Source organism: Monodelphis domestica, chromosome 4 (assembly GCF_027887165.1).
Source record: "Monodelphis domestica isolate mMonDom1 chromosome 4, mMonDom1.pri, whole genome shotgun sequence".
Lineage (NCBI taxonomy): Eukaryota > Metazoa > Chordata > Mammalia > Didelphimorphia > Didelphidae > Monodelphis > Monodelphis domestica.
The window spans coordinates 251,532,032-251,547,131 of NC_077230.1; the positions used below are offsets into that span (position 1 = coordinate 251,532,032).

Consider the following 15,100-nt stretch of genomic DNA (forward strand, 5'->3'; position numbering starts at 1 on the left):
TTTTTCATTTTACAGCATGAAGAAACAGACTTACAGAGGCAAGTAACTGAGTGACAATGAAGGAAGGTACAAGTCTGAAAAATAAGTAGGAAGTATATTCACAGATGGTAAGTGGCTTGGGAAAGGACTGGAAAGTGGGAAACATCAGATTTGGGGAACATATAATGCTACAGTTTGACTGTATCATTGGATGAATGGGGAGACTTATTTAAAAGTTTCAAGAAGTATATTGGACTAGATTGTTGAAGACCTTCAATACCAAGGTAAGACATTTGTATCTTATGTGAAAAGCAATATGGAGATGCTTTTGAGAAGAAAGTGGCATTGTCTGACCTGTGCTTTCAAAAGATTATTGTGATAGTAAATAAAATAAAATTTGCAGATAAGAGATTAGGAGGAAAACCACTTTCAAAGAAAGATGGCAATTAGTACATATTAAGTACCTAGTTAATCCCAGGTACCATGCTAATCATATTACAAATATCCCATTTGATCCTCATAATGACCTTGGTAGTAGTACATTTATTATCACTATTTTATAGAGGAAGAAACTGAGGCAGATTGAGGGTAACTCAATTAGGAAGTATCTGTATCCAGATTTGAATTCAAGACTTCCTTTACCAAGCCCAGCATTTTAATTATTGCAGCACCAATCAATGACTATGATTTTCCTGATCAGAAAGGATTAAAGCCTAGGCTAGGTTAACTTACACTTAGCTTTTGTTTCATGGACATATACATGTTCTTTCTTCAACAGCAAAGAAGTGCTCATGAAGGCTGGTATTCATTCATTCAATATATATTTGAAAAACAGTAAGCAACTCTTTTGGACATACCAAGTTGAAATAAGAAGTTGTCTTTGCCTTTATAATTCTTATATTCTAGCAGGATATTGATAATACTTTGCAGTATTGACCTCACCTGGCTATTTTAGAAAAGTGATTTAAAAAACATTAAAATCATAGTGGTACTTTCATAAAAGTACTAAGAAATTTTAATTTCTTTTTTAATTTTTTTTTATTTTTTATTTTTTTATTTGATCATTTCCAAACATTATTCATTGGAGACAAAGATCATTTTCTTTTCCTGCCCCTCCCACCTCTCCCATAGCTGATGCGCAATTCCACTGGGTATCTCATGTGTTCTTAATTTGAACCCATTTCCATGTTGTTGGTATTTGCATTAGAGTGTTCATTTAGAGTCTCTCCTCAGACATGTTCCTTCAACTCCTGTAGTCAAGCAATTGCTTTTCCTCAGTGTTTTTACTCCCACAGTTTGTCCTCTGCTTGTGGATAGTGTTTTTCTCCTAGATCCCTGCAGAGGGATTAATTTCTAATATGGTAAATATCCATAGATATAAACTACTTAAAACTCCTTGAAGAATATTGACTATAAAGGTGAACTATTACAATGTTTCCATGTCTTGACATTTACTACTTTTATGATTCTGACTAAGTCATTTGGCCTTTTTGGGTCTCAGTTTTCTTTCCTATTAAATGGAAGGCTTTCCAGACTCTAAAACTAAATGTATCTAGCATACTAAGGCTGAAAAACCTAAAGATGCAGGTTAAATGGCATATCAATGACTAGGGAAAATATGTCACTGTTTCCAGGTACTCCTTGAATTGATTCTGGAACATGACAGAATGTACTCCACTTGGGAATAGACATTATAGGTGATGAGCTATGACTACTGGATTAATTCTCCTAGTTGTACAAGCTTTTTGAAGCCAGAGGAAAGGGAGGCTGCTGTTTCAGCAATACACTGGCTACATTTTAAAGTCCAGAATATGAAACCTGGGGTGAGATCTCCAGGGCTCAGGGAACTCCTTTTCTCTATATTTATTATTATTTTCCCATTGCAAATGCAGATTTGTGTGTCATTGTGGGCAAGAAAAAGAAACAGAGACAGAAAATCAGATAGACAAAAAGGGCAGATGGAAGGAAACAAAGAAGAAAGGGAGGAAAGAAAGAGAGGGAATAGGAAGGAAAAGAGGGAGAGAAGGAGGAGGGAGGAAAAGAGGAATAAAGGAAGGAAAGAAGGAGCCTAAAACCTCCCTCTCATGCATCATTATTTGGATCCTTCATTTTCTGACCTCTCAGGAAATCTAATGTAGCCAATGAAAATGACATGTCAAACAGTCATCAGTACTGATGGACATCCCATTTCCTCCCTTGAATCACCTCTTAATTATATCCTTTTCCAGAATGTAAATTTCTAATATAATGAAAAATGTATGCCTCTGTCAGAGTTTGCCATGTATATTGGCTTTTATTTTCTTTCTGTAATTCCCAATCTTTTTTTCCACTTGCCTTTCCTTTTAAATGCACACATTCTGGATTCCTGTGGGATCTGTATAATTTAAGAATCAGTAGAAGTGTATCTTAAAGATCAACTTTTCTTTTTTGTCATTTCAAAACCAAGTTAGTTTTGCTCTTTACCCCATAGTTGTTATTTAAAAAATTGTGTCCTTCCTTCTTCACTTTCTTGTTCACTTTCTTGTCATTCTGTAAGACCTTCATCAAATGTTATCTGTTTTGCAATATGATCAATATATCCTTCGAATCCTCATACCACTATGAGTCTTTGTTTTATATTATAATTATTTATCTCTTCCACAGAACCAGTGAGCACAAGGACTATTTTTCTTTACCTTTTTTTCTCACTTTCAGTGAGACTGTACCAGGGTACATTATTTTGCACATGTTCATTTTCCTAATCACAGTTTCAGTTGTTATAATTAAAAGAGTGGATGCCATAAACTGTAATAATTAAAATGGTTGATGGCCTTAAACTGTAGTGATTAAATAGTGGAAGATATAAATTGTTGTTGATATAAGAGTGGGTGAGTAAATTTGACCACAGGAAATATGTTTTTCACCACAGTGTCTTGTTTTAAATCAAATATTTAAGGTGGTTGCCAGGGAAATATTCCCAATTATGAATATACCCAAGTCAACTGGGTTTTATAGAGAATTTAATTAATAATACAATGAGGAATCAAAGAAAGAGAGAGAGAGAGAGAGAGAGAGAGAGAGAGAGAGAGAGAGAGAAAGAAAATAAAAGAGAAAAGAATAGGCCAGCCCAGGCAGCCCAGGCCAACCCAGGCCTAAGCCCTAAAAGAAAAGATCAGTCAGTCCTTAATCACTCACCATAAGATCTGTTCAAGAGAGGATTCAGGGGGGCAGAGTCTCCCCAGAGGGAGTTCCAGACAGAGTCAGCCTCCCTTGAGAGACCTCCTTAGAGATTGTCTTTCTCTCAACAACCTCCTTAGAGACTGTCTCTCAAGAGACTCCAGAGATCTTTTTCAACAGTCTGTCCTTTTCTTTTATAGGGGGTTTTCTTCTATGTCACCTCCCCTAAGTTCTTCCATCTACCAATCACAGTAGACATTTTCTAAAGGACAGCCCATTCTGAATTCACACCTGAGTAGACTAATCCTTTTAGTAATCCACACCTGAGTGGGCTAGAATCTCTGAGTAAGTATTTTTCCTCTTTGCTCCTTGTAAGTTCACAAGTTGCCTGACCTTTATAGGTACTTAGCACCCCTTTGTATTAATTCTAAAAATAGGCATGGCTTAAGTATGGGTTTAAGTATTTTTCATTGTTCAGCAAGGAGTTTTCTCCCCTAAAGCAGTCTTAAGTACAGAAAGAGTAGAGGTCTTCCCATTTCTGATCTAAGTAGAGTTCTCACTGTCCAAATGGGGAATGGTCCCAGTAGGGAATTGTTCCAATGGAGAATTCCCCAATGGGGAATTTTTTAACATTCACAAGTGTGAGAAATTTCAAGATTCACACAATACATTGTGGATCAGCATAAGAAATTAAATGGAAATTTTTAGGGAGTTTGGCAGTAGCTTCAGACAACACACAAAGACCAGAAGATAACAAAGAAAAGGTTAAAAACTTAGATATACATAAAATATTTAAAATATTGTACATCAAAATATTTTCTCTTTTGATATCATAAACATATATAATCTCTTTTACTGTGAAAAGATAATAAATAAAAAAATTAAAACTTCTCTGGTATTAAGGGAGGGTCAAACATTTTTACAAATTTCCTAGATCATGGGGATATCCTGCTCCTAAACTCTGTTATGTGAAAGAGATACCAATAAATATTTCTTAATTGAATTGAAGTGCATTTTCTATTTTTCAATGCCATGATTTGTTTTTAAAAAAAAACATTATCTTTAGACATTCTACCAAGTGGAAAAATAATCTCCATAGGATTAACAGAATTAGAAAATTTAGCATCACATTCACAGATTGTCATGATAGGACAAGGACCTTCTTTGTAGTTGAGCCTTCTTAGCTCCTTACTAATCTAGAGAACTTGGAGAGTAATTGTTGTCCCAGAATACTTCTATGGGGGGAAAAAGATAAATGAAAATATAGGAAAATAAATTGTGTTAAAAACTTTTAAGCATTAGCATCATAAACAGCATCAGTGAAAATGTGTTAATCTACTGAGGGTAGACTATGGAATCCCCATCATTTAACATAGTCATATTTGGTACTATAACAATTTCCTTCCACGTCAATTTGCACAAGAGACATAGTGCTTTTATAGTGTCTAGAAAACTAGTTTCAGAGCTTTGAAGATTTGGGTTCAAGAACTGCCTCAGGGGGCCCAGGTGGGGGGTGAGAGGCAGGTAGAAGGAAAAACCAGCTGGGAGGCTCTGCCTCTACTTCTAGTAAGTGGCTGAGATGGGGCAGTGTGGGAGACTGTGGCAGTGGAATCGGAAACCATATGGCCTGGTGGGGCAAGGGTGACCCACACTGGATCATGGAGGAGCTGCCAGATGTCACTAATGTCAATAACTGGCACTGCACTAAGAGAGATGCTTCAAACTGGTCCACTGATAAACTGAAGTCTCTGTTTCTGGTTGTCCAAGTGAAAAGTGAAGAAGGCAACTGTGAAGTGACAGAAGTGAGCAAGCTCCATGGAAAGGCATCAATTGATAATCGGAAATCTTTTTCTATGAGTGGACCATCAAACTGAACTAGGCAGGTATGTCTAAGTCAGGAGGGAAATACAAGGGACATGTGGAGATTCCCAACTTTTCAAATGAAAATGACGTCAGTGAAGTGTAAGTTAGTGTGATTCTTGCCAAAGATGAGCCTGACACAAGCCTTTTGGCCTTAATGAAGCAAGAAGGTGTGACAAAAATCCGCAATGGCAACTTATGTTGGGACTCTTGAAACAGAATTGTCACAGAACATAATCTTACCTACTCTGAATGGCAGGATGCTAGGTCCAGCACCCCAGCTGCCAGCAAAAAACTGGTACTTTTGGAGTCAGCCTAAATCCGCTGGAGTTAAAATCCCTACCTGCAAGATGATTCTTAAAGATACTTTCTTAATATCAAACAGAGGAGCTCTTTAGGGCATTTGTGACCCAGGAGATGATTGAGGCTTTTACCTATGCTTCTGCTGTGTTAAAAGCAGATAAAGGTGGAAAGTTCCAGCTGTTTGATGGCAATGTCATCTGGGATCTTTTATATCTGGTCTCTGAAAACAAGATTGTGATGAAATGGAGATTTAAATCTTGGCCTGAGGGTCTCCTTGCCACTATCACCTTGACCTTTATTGACAAAGATGGAGAGATAGAGCTTCTCATGCAAAGCCATCTCTTCAGTGGAGGAAGAATGGACAAGACAGGGCTGGCAGTGGTGCCGTCTTGAGAGCATCAAACAGAACTTTGGGTATGGCACACACTTAGTCTAATGTTATACTTCAACAGGGCCACAGCCCACCTGGTAGCTCAGTCCAGAAGCTGTGACTAGCAGGATTGCACCATCCCAACCACTATTGAGGGGCCTATTCCCCCTCCCCATTCATATACCTTAGGTTTGTACATGTTTTCTTCTGGGTAGGATCAGACAGTGAATTCTCTTTTATGTGTACATATGCTAAATAAACATAACTTTAAAAAAAACTGCCTCTGATATATATTGTCTATATGACCCTGAGTAAATCAATTAAACCCTCAAGACTCAAGGCCATTGGTTCTCAAATTGTGGTCCACTGGAATTCCTTGAGATCCTTTCTGGGGATTTTCAAGGTCAAAACTATTTTCCTGTAATATTATTATGATTTAATTTTTAACATGGAAAAATATCCATGGATATAATCAATAGAAACAAAAGATCTTTAGAGCATACTCAATAATATTTAGGATTATAAAAAGGTTACTCTGATTAAAAGTTTAAAAAAGTGTTGCCTTAGGCAACTCTTTAGACCCTACATTTCAGAGATGCTAACCTACATTAGTGAATGGTATTTGCTTGTCATAGCAATGAAATAATAGGTTTATCACTCTATCTCTATATTTTTGAGGTAGCCTATGAGTTTTTATTTGTGTTTTAATGATATCAATTTATTTGTTTTGAACAGTATTCAGAGACTGGACCTAATCCCCTACTAATGGCCACCTCTTGAAGTCCCTGGTTTCTTTCAAGCACCATATAAACTCCCATCTTCTATAGGAAGCCTTTTCTCATCCCCCTTCAGTTAATTATTTCCTATGTATTCAGCATAAAGTTTGCTTGTAAGTAGTTGTTAGCCTGTAATCTCCCCAATTAGACATTATAATGTGAGCTCCTTGAGAGCAGTTTCTCTTTTTATACTCAGAACTTGGTGCAGAGCCTGGCATACAGTAGATGCTTAATAAATGCCAATTGACTTTTTTTTCCCAAAACACCAAAGTTCTGTGTAATTGTTTTATGAAATATGGTGTTCTTCCAAATGGGATCTAAACTCAATGGAGTTTAATATTTTTGTATTTTTATTCACAATATCTAGAATAGTACCTAAGGCTCTTTGTCCAGTGTAGCTTAGCTAGCAGACTACCTGGACGGAAAGATAAATGGCAGTATCTGCAAGATGAATTAGGTTAGGACTACCATCACCTTCACTGACATCTGACTCTGAACTTGGTGGATAAAGCCCCAGGATCTGAATTCAAGAGCTTTGGGACTGATATTATTCTCCAAATCACCAGTCTGGCTTCTAGAATAGCCCTATAAGGCATATTTGAATAATAATAGTAAAGCAATAATAATATATGTCTATAGTGATTTTATGTTTGTAACACTTTATAAAAATTTATCTTATGTGATCTTTACAACAATCCTAGAATAATAATAATTATTATTATTATTTTCCAAATTAGAAAATTGAGGCAGACAGGTTAAGAGGCTTTTTTCCAAGTCACATTTCTAGTAAGGATATGAGACTTGATTTGAACACATGTCTTTCTTACTTGAGAGCCATCACTCTAGTCTATCCAAAGAGTCATCTACCTGTCTCTTATGGGAAGAGATCATTGTGGTGGAAGTGTAATGATTAAAATTATTCTTGGGGACTGTATATTAAATAATTTATTAGTAAAAGTGAGAGAGAGAAAGCAAAAAGAATCTAATTAAAAGTATTCAATCTGTTCCGTGCCTCTTTAACTGCAGGTTCCCAGTTGCTGAGGTCCAATCCGTGCAGGCACAAAACAGAATTGGCAGAAATAGCTTAGTCAGATAGGCCATAGCCCAAGCTGCTCTGGGCTTCTTCAGCTACCAAAATAAAAGCAAGGCAGAGAGAGAGAAAGAAAAATATTGCCTGGTCATTCTAACTACCAAAGTCTCCTGGCCACATTACACTTAGCTCACGGTTCCTGTTAAAGCTGATCTAGCAAGGCAGAGGGCAAGTGTATAAATGGACATTTTGAACCCTGGACTTCATTTCCCAGAAGCCCTTGGTATTTCCCAGAATTCCCTATAATCTTTCCTGAGTCTCCACATTGACGAGATCACAATTGGTATTTAACAGGCAGTAACACCTCCCAGGCTCCCTCTTCCTTCCTTTGCAATGATGTAGCAAGTATACTGGTAAGTTAAGTGTGGGGATTTTAAATGGGCTAATCAGCCATAATTTTGATTAAAACCACATGTTTTTTTTTTATTTTGTATCTTCTTTATTCCTTGATTTTTAATGATACTTAATAAACCTCATAAAATATAATAATTTTATTATTAGAGAAATAATTTAATTTTTACACCAGGCCAGATAAGAGTGAGACTGCTTAGCAGAGAAACAAGAGATTCAGTTCCAGAAGACAAAAAAAGACTCATACTTTTCCAGATGGCACTTTAAGTTTCCTCTAATCCCTCCTACTCTCAGTTTCTGATTGGCCAGGGTTTCCTTCAGTCCTTGTCTTAGCAGATATTTCACCTACCAGAATTTCCATGCAGCACTAAATGGCATCCTACCTTGATGTGCATGTGTGGTTAAGAGGCCACATTTTTATATTAATTTCTCCAAAAGTGATCCACCTTCCTCAATGCCATCAGCATTAGTTGCTCACCAACTGCTGCCACTCTTGCATTTTGTATTTGGGCCTCATTTTTTCTGTTTAAGTTGTTACATAACTTTTTAAAACATGGGTATATGATTTTAATAAACTGAGTTAAAATCTCCAAGTTGGGTAATTAATTAGGTTTATTGGAAGTTGGCCAGGTCTCCCAATAAAGCTGGACACCTGGTTTAAGACCAGAAGATGCCAAGTACTGTGAGAGACCTTCTTTTATATCCCAAAGAGTTAACAAGTCTTATGCCAGTACAAACACAGTCCAGGAAAGTTATAAAAATATAGAGATGTGGATTGGTTGAAGTAATCAAGAAATACTTCTCATGGACAGAAGAAGTCATTGGACCATGATTTAAGAATTATTTGAGGGACTTCCGGTCAAGATGGCAGCTTAGAAGCAGCAAAAGTTCAGACCTCTGAAAACCATTCCTTACAGAACACAAACTGAATGCTCCTAGGGGACTGAAATCCAAACTCAACAACAGGATAGAGCCAGGGAACCCTCCTTCTGGACTCAAATCAAAAGGTATTCCCCCAACAAAAGCCAGAATCCTAGACCACTCGGGTCTAAGGGGAAGCCAGAACTAAGGTCCCAGGACCCTTCCCCCCCAAACCAGAGCTCTGAGCCCGCAGCAGCAGTGGGAACCTCAGAGCTTGCAAAGGTGCTGGCTTGAAGGGCAAACCTTGAAAGCAACCTGGGCCAGTCACGGTGTGTCCAATACAGATGGCAGCCTGAGAGAGACTGGGGGAGCCAATAGCCCCCTGACTGGGTCCTTCCATCTGAGTCTCACCAGAGGTTTTTGCCTAGGGACAAATCCAGACCAAGACAGCTGAACATAATCCCATCAGGAGTCCTCAGAGCTCAAGGAGGCTAGGACCCTTCCCCCCTTAGAGTGCAGGGCCTTCTGAAAGGACAGGAACCACAGGGCCAACAAAGGCACTGAGGTACCTTGAGGACAGTGTGTGCCAGGCTCAGAGCATGGATGTAAGGCAGTGGAGAAGCAACTGGAGGCAACTGAGAGAAGTAACACCCAAAAAGCCAATAGCGCAGCTGATGAAAATGGACAATTTGCCTGTGGCTAAAGCCTCAGACCATCTGACAGATACATTAAGAACGAGTCTTCCTCATTCAAATTTCTGACTGAAAAGGAGGAGAAAAACCATAGAGATGGCAAACAGTACAGAAGTACAAAAGCCTCCAAACACCAAGAAAAGCAAGAAGAAGGGGGTGACTTTGGACACATTTTATGGAGCAAAAATACAAAATACAGAGGAGATAAAATAGGAAACAAAAACAAATGCTCCAAAACCTTCCAAAGGAAATGGAAATTCTCCACAAACTCTTAAAGAATTCAAATCAGAAATTATCAGGACAAATGGGAAATAATGCAAAAGGAACTCAACACTCTGTGAGACCAAAATATGCAAATTCAGAAACAGCTGGAAGCCTCCAAAAATAGGTCAGACCAAACTGAAAAGGAAAACCAGTCTTTAAAGTTCAGAATCAGGCACCTGGAAGATAATGGTCTTGCAAAGGAGCAAGAATTAATAAAGCAAAGTCAAAAGACTAAAGAATTAGAAGATCACATAAAATATCTCATTGACAAGGTGACAGACCTGGAAAACAGAGGAAGGAGAGTCAATCTGAGAATCATTGGTCTACCAGAGAAGCCAGAAATAAACAGTAATCTTGATAGCATAATACATGAGATCATCGAAGAAAACTGCCCAGAGGTTCTAGAAAAAGGGTACAAAATATGCATTGAAAGAGTCCACAGAACACCCTGTACACTAAATCCCTAAAAGACAATTCCCAGGAATGTATTTGCCAAATTCCAAAGCTTCCAAACAAAAGAAAAAATCTTACAAGAAGTCAGAAAAAGACAATTTAGATATAAAGGAACAACAATCAGGGTCACACAGTACCTAGCAATTTCCACTCTGAATGACTGTAAGGAATGGGACATGATATTCAGAAAAGCAAGAGAGCTGGGTCTTCAAGAATCAGTTATCCATCAAACCTGATATATACTTCCAGGGGAAAGTATGGGCATTCAACAAAATACAAGATTTCCAAGTGTTTGTAAAGAAAAGACCAGAGCTCTGTGGAAAGTTTGATATCCAAACACAAAGACCAAGAGAAACATGAAAAGATAAATATGAAGGAAAGGGAAAATGAGAAAAATGTTATCTTTTTCTTTTATTCAAACTCTCTTCTATAAGGAATATATTTATATCAAATTATATATAATGTGGGGGAAATGTAATGTGTAACTCAAAAATTGTATGCATTATTAGAGTAGTAAGAAGAATCACGCATAGGGAAAGTTTAGGGCATCAAGATGATATGAACAAAAGGGGAGTATATAAAGAAAAGGGGAGGGAGGGAATCTTTGATGGTACAAAGATATAGTCAAAGAAATAGAAAACAACTAAATAGAATAATCTTTCTCACACAAAGATACACATGGGGAGGGGAGGGTAAGAATTCTCCTATAAGAAGGAGAGGAAGAGAGTTTTTACTTAAACCTTACTCTCAGTGAAATCAACTCTGAGAGGGAAGAACATCCAGATGAATTGGGATCTTGAATTTTATCTTATCAAAAAAGGGTAAGGAAGAAGGGAAAAGCAAAGGGGTTGGGGGGGGAGGGAACAAAAAAAAGGAGGGAAGAAGAGGGGGGATGGGAAGGGGACAAAAATGGAGGGGCTAGAAAGGGAAACAAATCAAGGGAGGGGACTAGGGGGACTGATTTAAAGTAAATCACTGCCTTAAAAGGTTATAGCTAAAGAAGAAAGGTCAGAATTAGGGAGGGATATCAAAATGCCAGGGAATCCACAAGTGACAATCATAAATTTGAACGTGAATGGGATGAACTCACCCATAAAACATAGACAAATAGCAGAATGGATTACAATCCAAAACCCTATCATATTATGTCTTCAAGAAACACACATGAGGCAGTTAGACACTCACAAGGTCAGATTTAAAGGATGGATTAAGACCTTCTAGGCCTCAACTGATAGAAAGAAGGCAGGAGTTGCAATCATGATATCTAACAAAGCCAAAGCAAAAATAGACCTGATTAAAAGGGATAGGAAAAGTAAAAGGGATAGGAAAGGTAAATATATTTTGTTAAAAGAGACCATAGATAATGAGAAAATATTACTAATCAACATGTATGTACCAAATGGTATAGCACCCCAATTTCTAATGGAGAAACTAGGAGAATTGAAGGAAGAAATAGACAGTACAACCATAATTGTGGGAGACTTGAACCAACCACTATCAAATTTAGATAAATCAAATAACAAATAAATAAGAAACAGATAAAAGAAGTGAATGAATTCTTAGAAAAATTAGAGTTAATAGACATATGGAGAAAAATAAATAGGGACAAAAAGGAATATACCTTCTTCTCAGCATCACAGGGCACATTCACAAAGATTGACCATACACTAGGTCACAGAAACATGGTATACAAATGCAGAAAAGCAGAAATTATAAGTGCAACCTTTTCAGATCATAAGGCAATAAAAATAATGATCAGTAAGGGTACATGGAGAACCAAATCAAAAATTAATTGGAAATTAAATAATATGATACTCGAAAATCAGTTAGAGAACAAATAATAGAAAAAATTAATAATTTCATCAAGGAAAATGACAATGGTGAGACATCCTTTCAAATCTTATGGGATGCAGCCAAAGCAGTAATCAGAGGAAACTTCATATACCTGAGTGGATATATTTACAAACTAGGGAGGGCAGAAATCAATGAATTGGAAATGCAAATAAAATAACTTGAAATCAAACACATTAAAAACCCCCAGAAAAAAAAAAAACAAAAACAACTAGAGATCCTAAAATTAAGGGAGAAATTCATAAAATCAAAAGTGATAGAACTTTTGAACTAATTGAACTAATAAACAAGAGTAGAAGCTGGTACTTTGAAAAAACAAACAAAATAGGCAAAGTACTGGTCAATTTAATTTAAAAAAGGAAAGAAGAAAAGCAAATTAACAGCATCAAAGATGAAAAGGGGGACCTCAACTCAAATGAAGAGAAAATTAAGGTTATCATTAAAAACTACTGTGCCCAATTATATGGCAATAAATATACCAATCTAGGTGATATGGATGAATATTTACAAAAAATATAAACTGTCTAGAGTAACAGAAGAAGAAATAGAACTCTTAAAGAATTTCATATCAGAGAATGAAATTAAACAGGCCATCAAAGAACTCCCTAAGAAAACATCCCCAGGGCTTGATGGATTCACAAGTGAATTCTATTAAAAATTCAAAGAACAGCTAATCCCAATACTATACAAACTCTTTGACATAATAAGCAAAGAGGGAGTTCTACCAAATTCCTTTTATGACACAAACATGGTACTGATTCCAAAGCCAGGCAGGCCAGCAACAGAGAAAGAAAATCATAGACCAATCTCTGTAATGAATATAAATGCAAAAATCTCCAAAAGGATACTAGCAAAAAGACTCCAGCAAGTGAACAGAAGGGTCATTCATTTTGATCAAGTAGGATTTATACCAGGAATGCAGGGCTGGTTCAATAGTAGAAAAACCATCCACATAATTGACCATATCAACAAGCAAACCAACAAAAATCACATAATTATCTCAATAGATGCAGAAAAAGCAATTGATAAAATACAACACCCATTCCTATTGAAAACACTAGAAAGCATAGAAATAGAAGGGTCTTCCCTAAAAATAATAAACAGTATATATCTAAAACCATCAGCTAACATCATCTGCAATGGAGATAAATTAGATGCATTCCCAATAAGATCAGGAGTGAAACAAGGATGCCCATTATCACCTCTATTATTTGACATTGTACTAGAAACACTAGCAGTAGCAATTAGAGAAGAAAAAGAAATTGATGGCATTAAAATATGCAAGGAGGAGACCAAGTTATCGCTCTTTGTGGATGATATAATGGTCTACTTAAAGAATTCTAGAGAATCAACAAAAAAGCTAATCAAAATAATCAACAACTTTAGCAAAGTTGCTGGATACAAAATAAACCCACATATGTCATCACCATTTCTATATATTTCCAACACAGCTATGCACCAAGAACTAGAAAGAGAAATCCCATTCAAAATCACCTTAGACAAAATAAAATACCTAGGAATCTATCTCCCGAGACAAACACAGGAACTATATAAACACAACTACAAAACTCTCTCCACACAACTAAAACTAGACTTGAGCAATTAGAAAAACACTAACTCTTCATGGGTAGGACAAGCATATATAATAAAAATGACCATTCTCCCCAAACTCATTCATCTATTTAGAGCCATACCCATTGAACTTCCAAATATTTTTTATTGATTTAGAAAAATCCATTATAAAATTCATTTGGAAGGACAAAGAATCAAGGGTATCCAGGGAAATAATTAAAAAAAAACACAAAGGAAGGTGGCCTTGCAGTCCCAGATCTCAAACTATATTATAAAGCAGTCGTCATCAAACAATTTGGTACTGGCTAAGAGATGGAAAGGAGGATCAGTGGAATACACTCAGGTAAGTGACCTCAGAAAGACACTATATGATAAACACAAAGATCCCAGCTTTTAAGACAAAAATCCACTATTTCATAAAAACTGCTGGGAAAATTGGAAGACAGTGTGGGAGAGATTAGGTTTGGATCAACACCTCACACCCTACACCAAGATAAATTCAAAATGGGTGAATTACTTGAACATAAAGAAGGAAACTATAAGTAATATAGGTAAACACAGAATAGTATACATGTCAGACCTTTGGGAAGGGAAAGATTTTAAAAACAAGCAAGACTTAGAAAGAGTAACAAAATGTAAAATAAATAATTTTGATTACATCAAATTAAAAAGGTTTTGTACAAACAAAACCAATGTAACCAAAATCAGAAAGGAAGAAATAAATTGGGAAACAATCTTCATAAAAACCTCTGACAAAGGCTTAATTACTCAAATTTACAAAGAGCTAAATCAAGTTTACAAAAAATCAAGCCATTCTCCAATTGATAAATGGGCAAGGGACGTGAACAGGCAGTTTTCAGATAAAGAAATCAAAACTATTAATAGGCACATGAAAAAGTGTTCTAAATCTCTTATAATCAGAGATGCAAATCAAAACAACTCTGAGGTATCACCTCACACCTAGCAGATTGACTAACATGATAGCAAAGGAAAGCAATGAATTCTGGAGTGGATGTGGCAAAGTTGGGACATTAATGCTTTGCTGGTGGAGTTGTGAATTGATCCAACCATTCGGGAGGGCAATTTGGAACTATGCCCAAAGGGTGATAAATGACTGTCTGCCCTTTGATCCAGCTATAGCACTGCTGGGTTTGTACCCCAAAGAGATAATAAGGAAAAAGACTTGCACAAGAATATTTATAGCTGCGCTCTTTGTGGTGGGCAAAAATTGGAAAATGAGTCAATGCCCTTCAATTGAAGAATGACTGAACAAATTGTGGTATATGTTGGTGATGTAATACTATTGTGCTAAAAGGAATAATAAAGTGGAGGAATTCTATGGAGCCTGGAACAACCTCCAGGAAGTGATACAGAGCAAAAGGAGCAAAACCAGGAAAACATTGTATACAGAGACGGATACACTGTGGTACAATCGAACGTAATGGACTTCTCCATTAGTGTCAATGCAATGTCTCTGAACAATCTGCAGGCATCTAGGAGAAAAAAAAAACACTATCCACAA

The 15,100-nt window shown here is 36.7% G+C and overlaps 1 pseudogene; it reads left to right on the top strand.

Moving 5' to 3' along the window:
• The first annotated feature begins 4,757 nt into the window (after nucleotides 1-4,757).
• LOC100032633 (activator of 90 kDa heat shock protein ATPase homolog 1-like) lies at nucleotides 4,758-5,734 on the top strand (annotated as a pseudogene).
• Nucleotides 5,735-15,100: the final 9,366 nt, after the last annotated feature.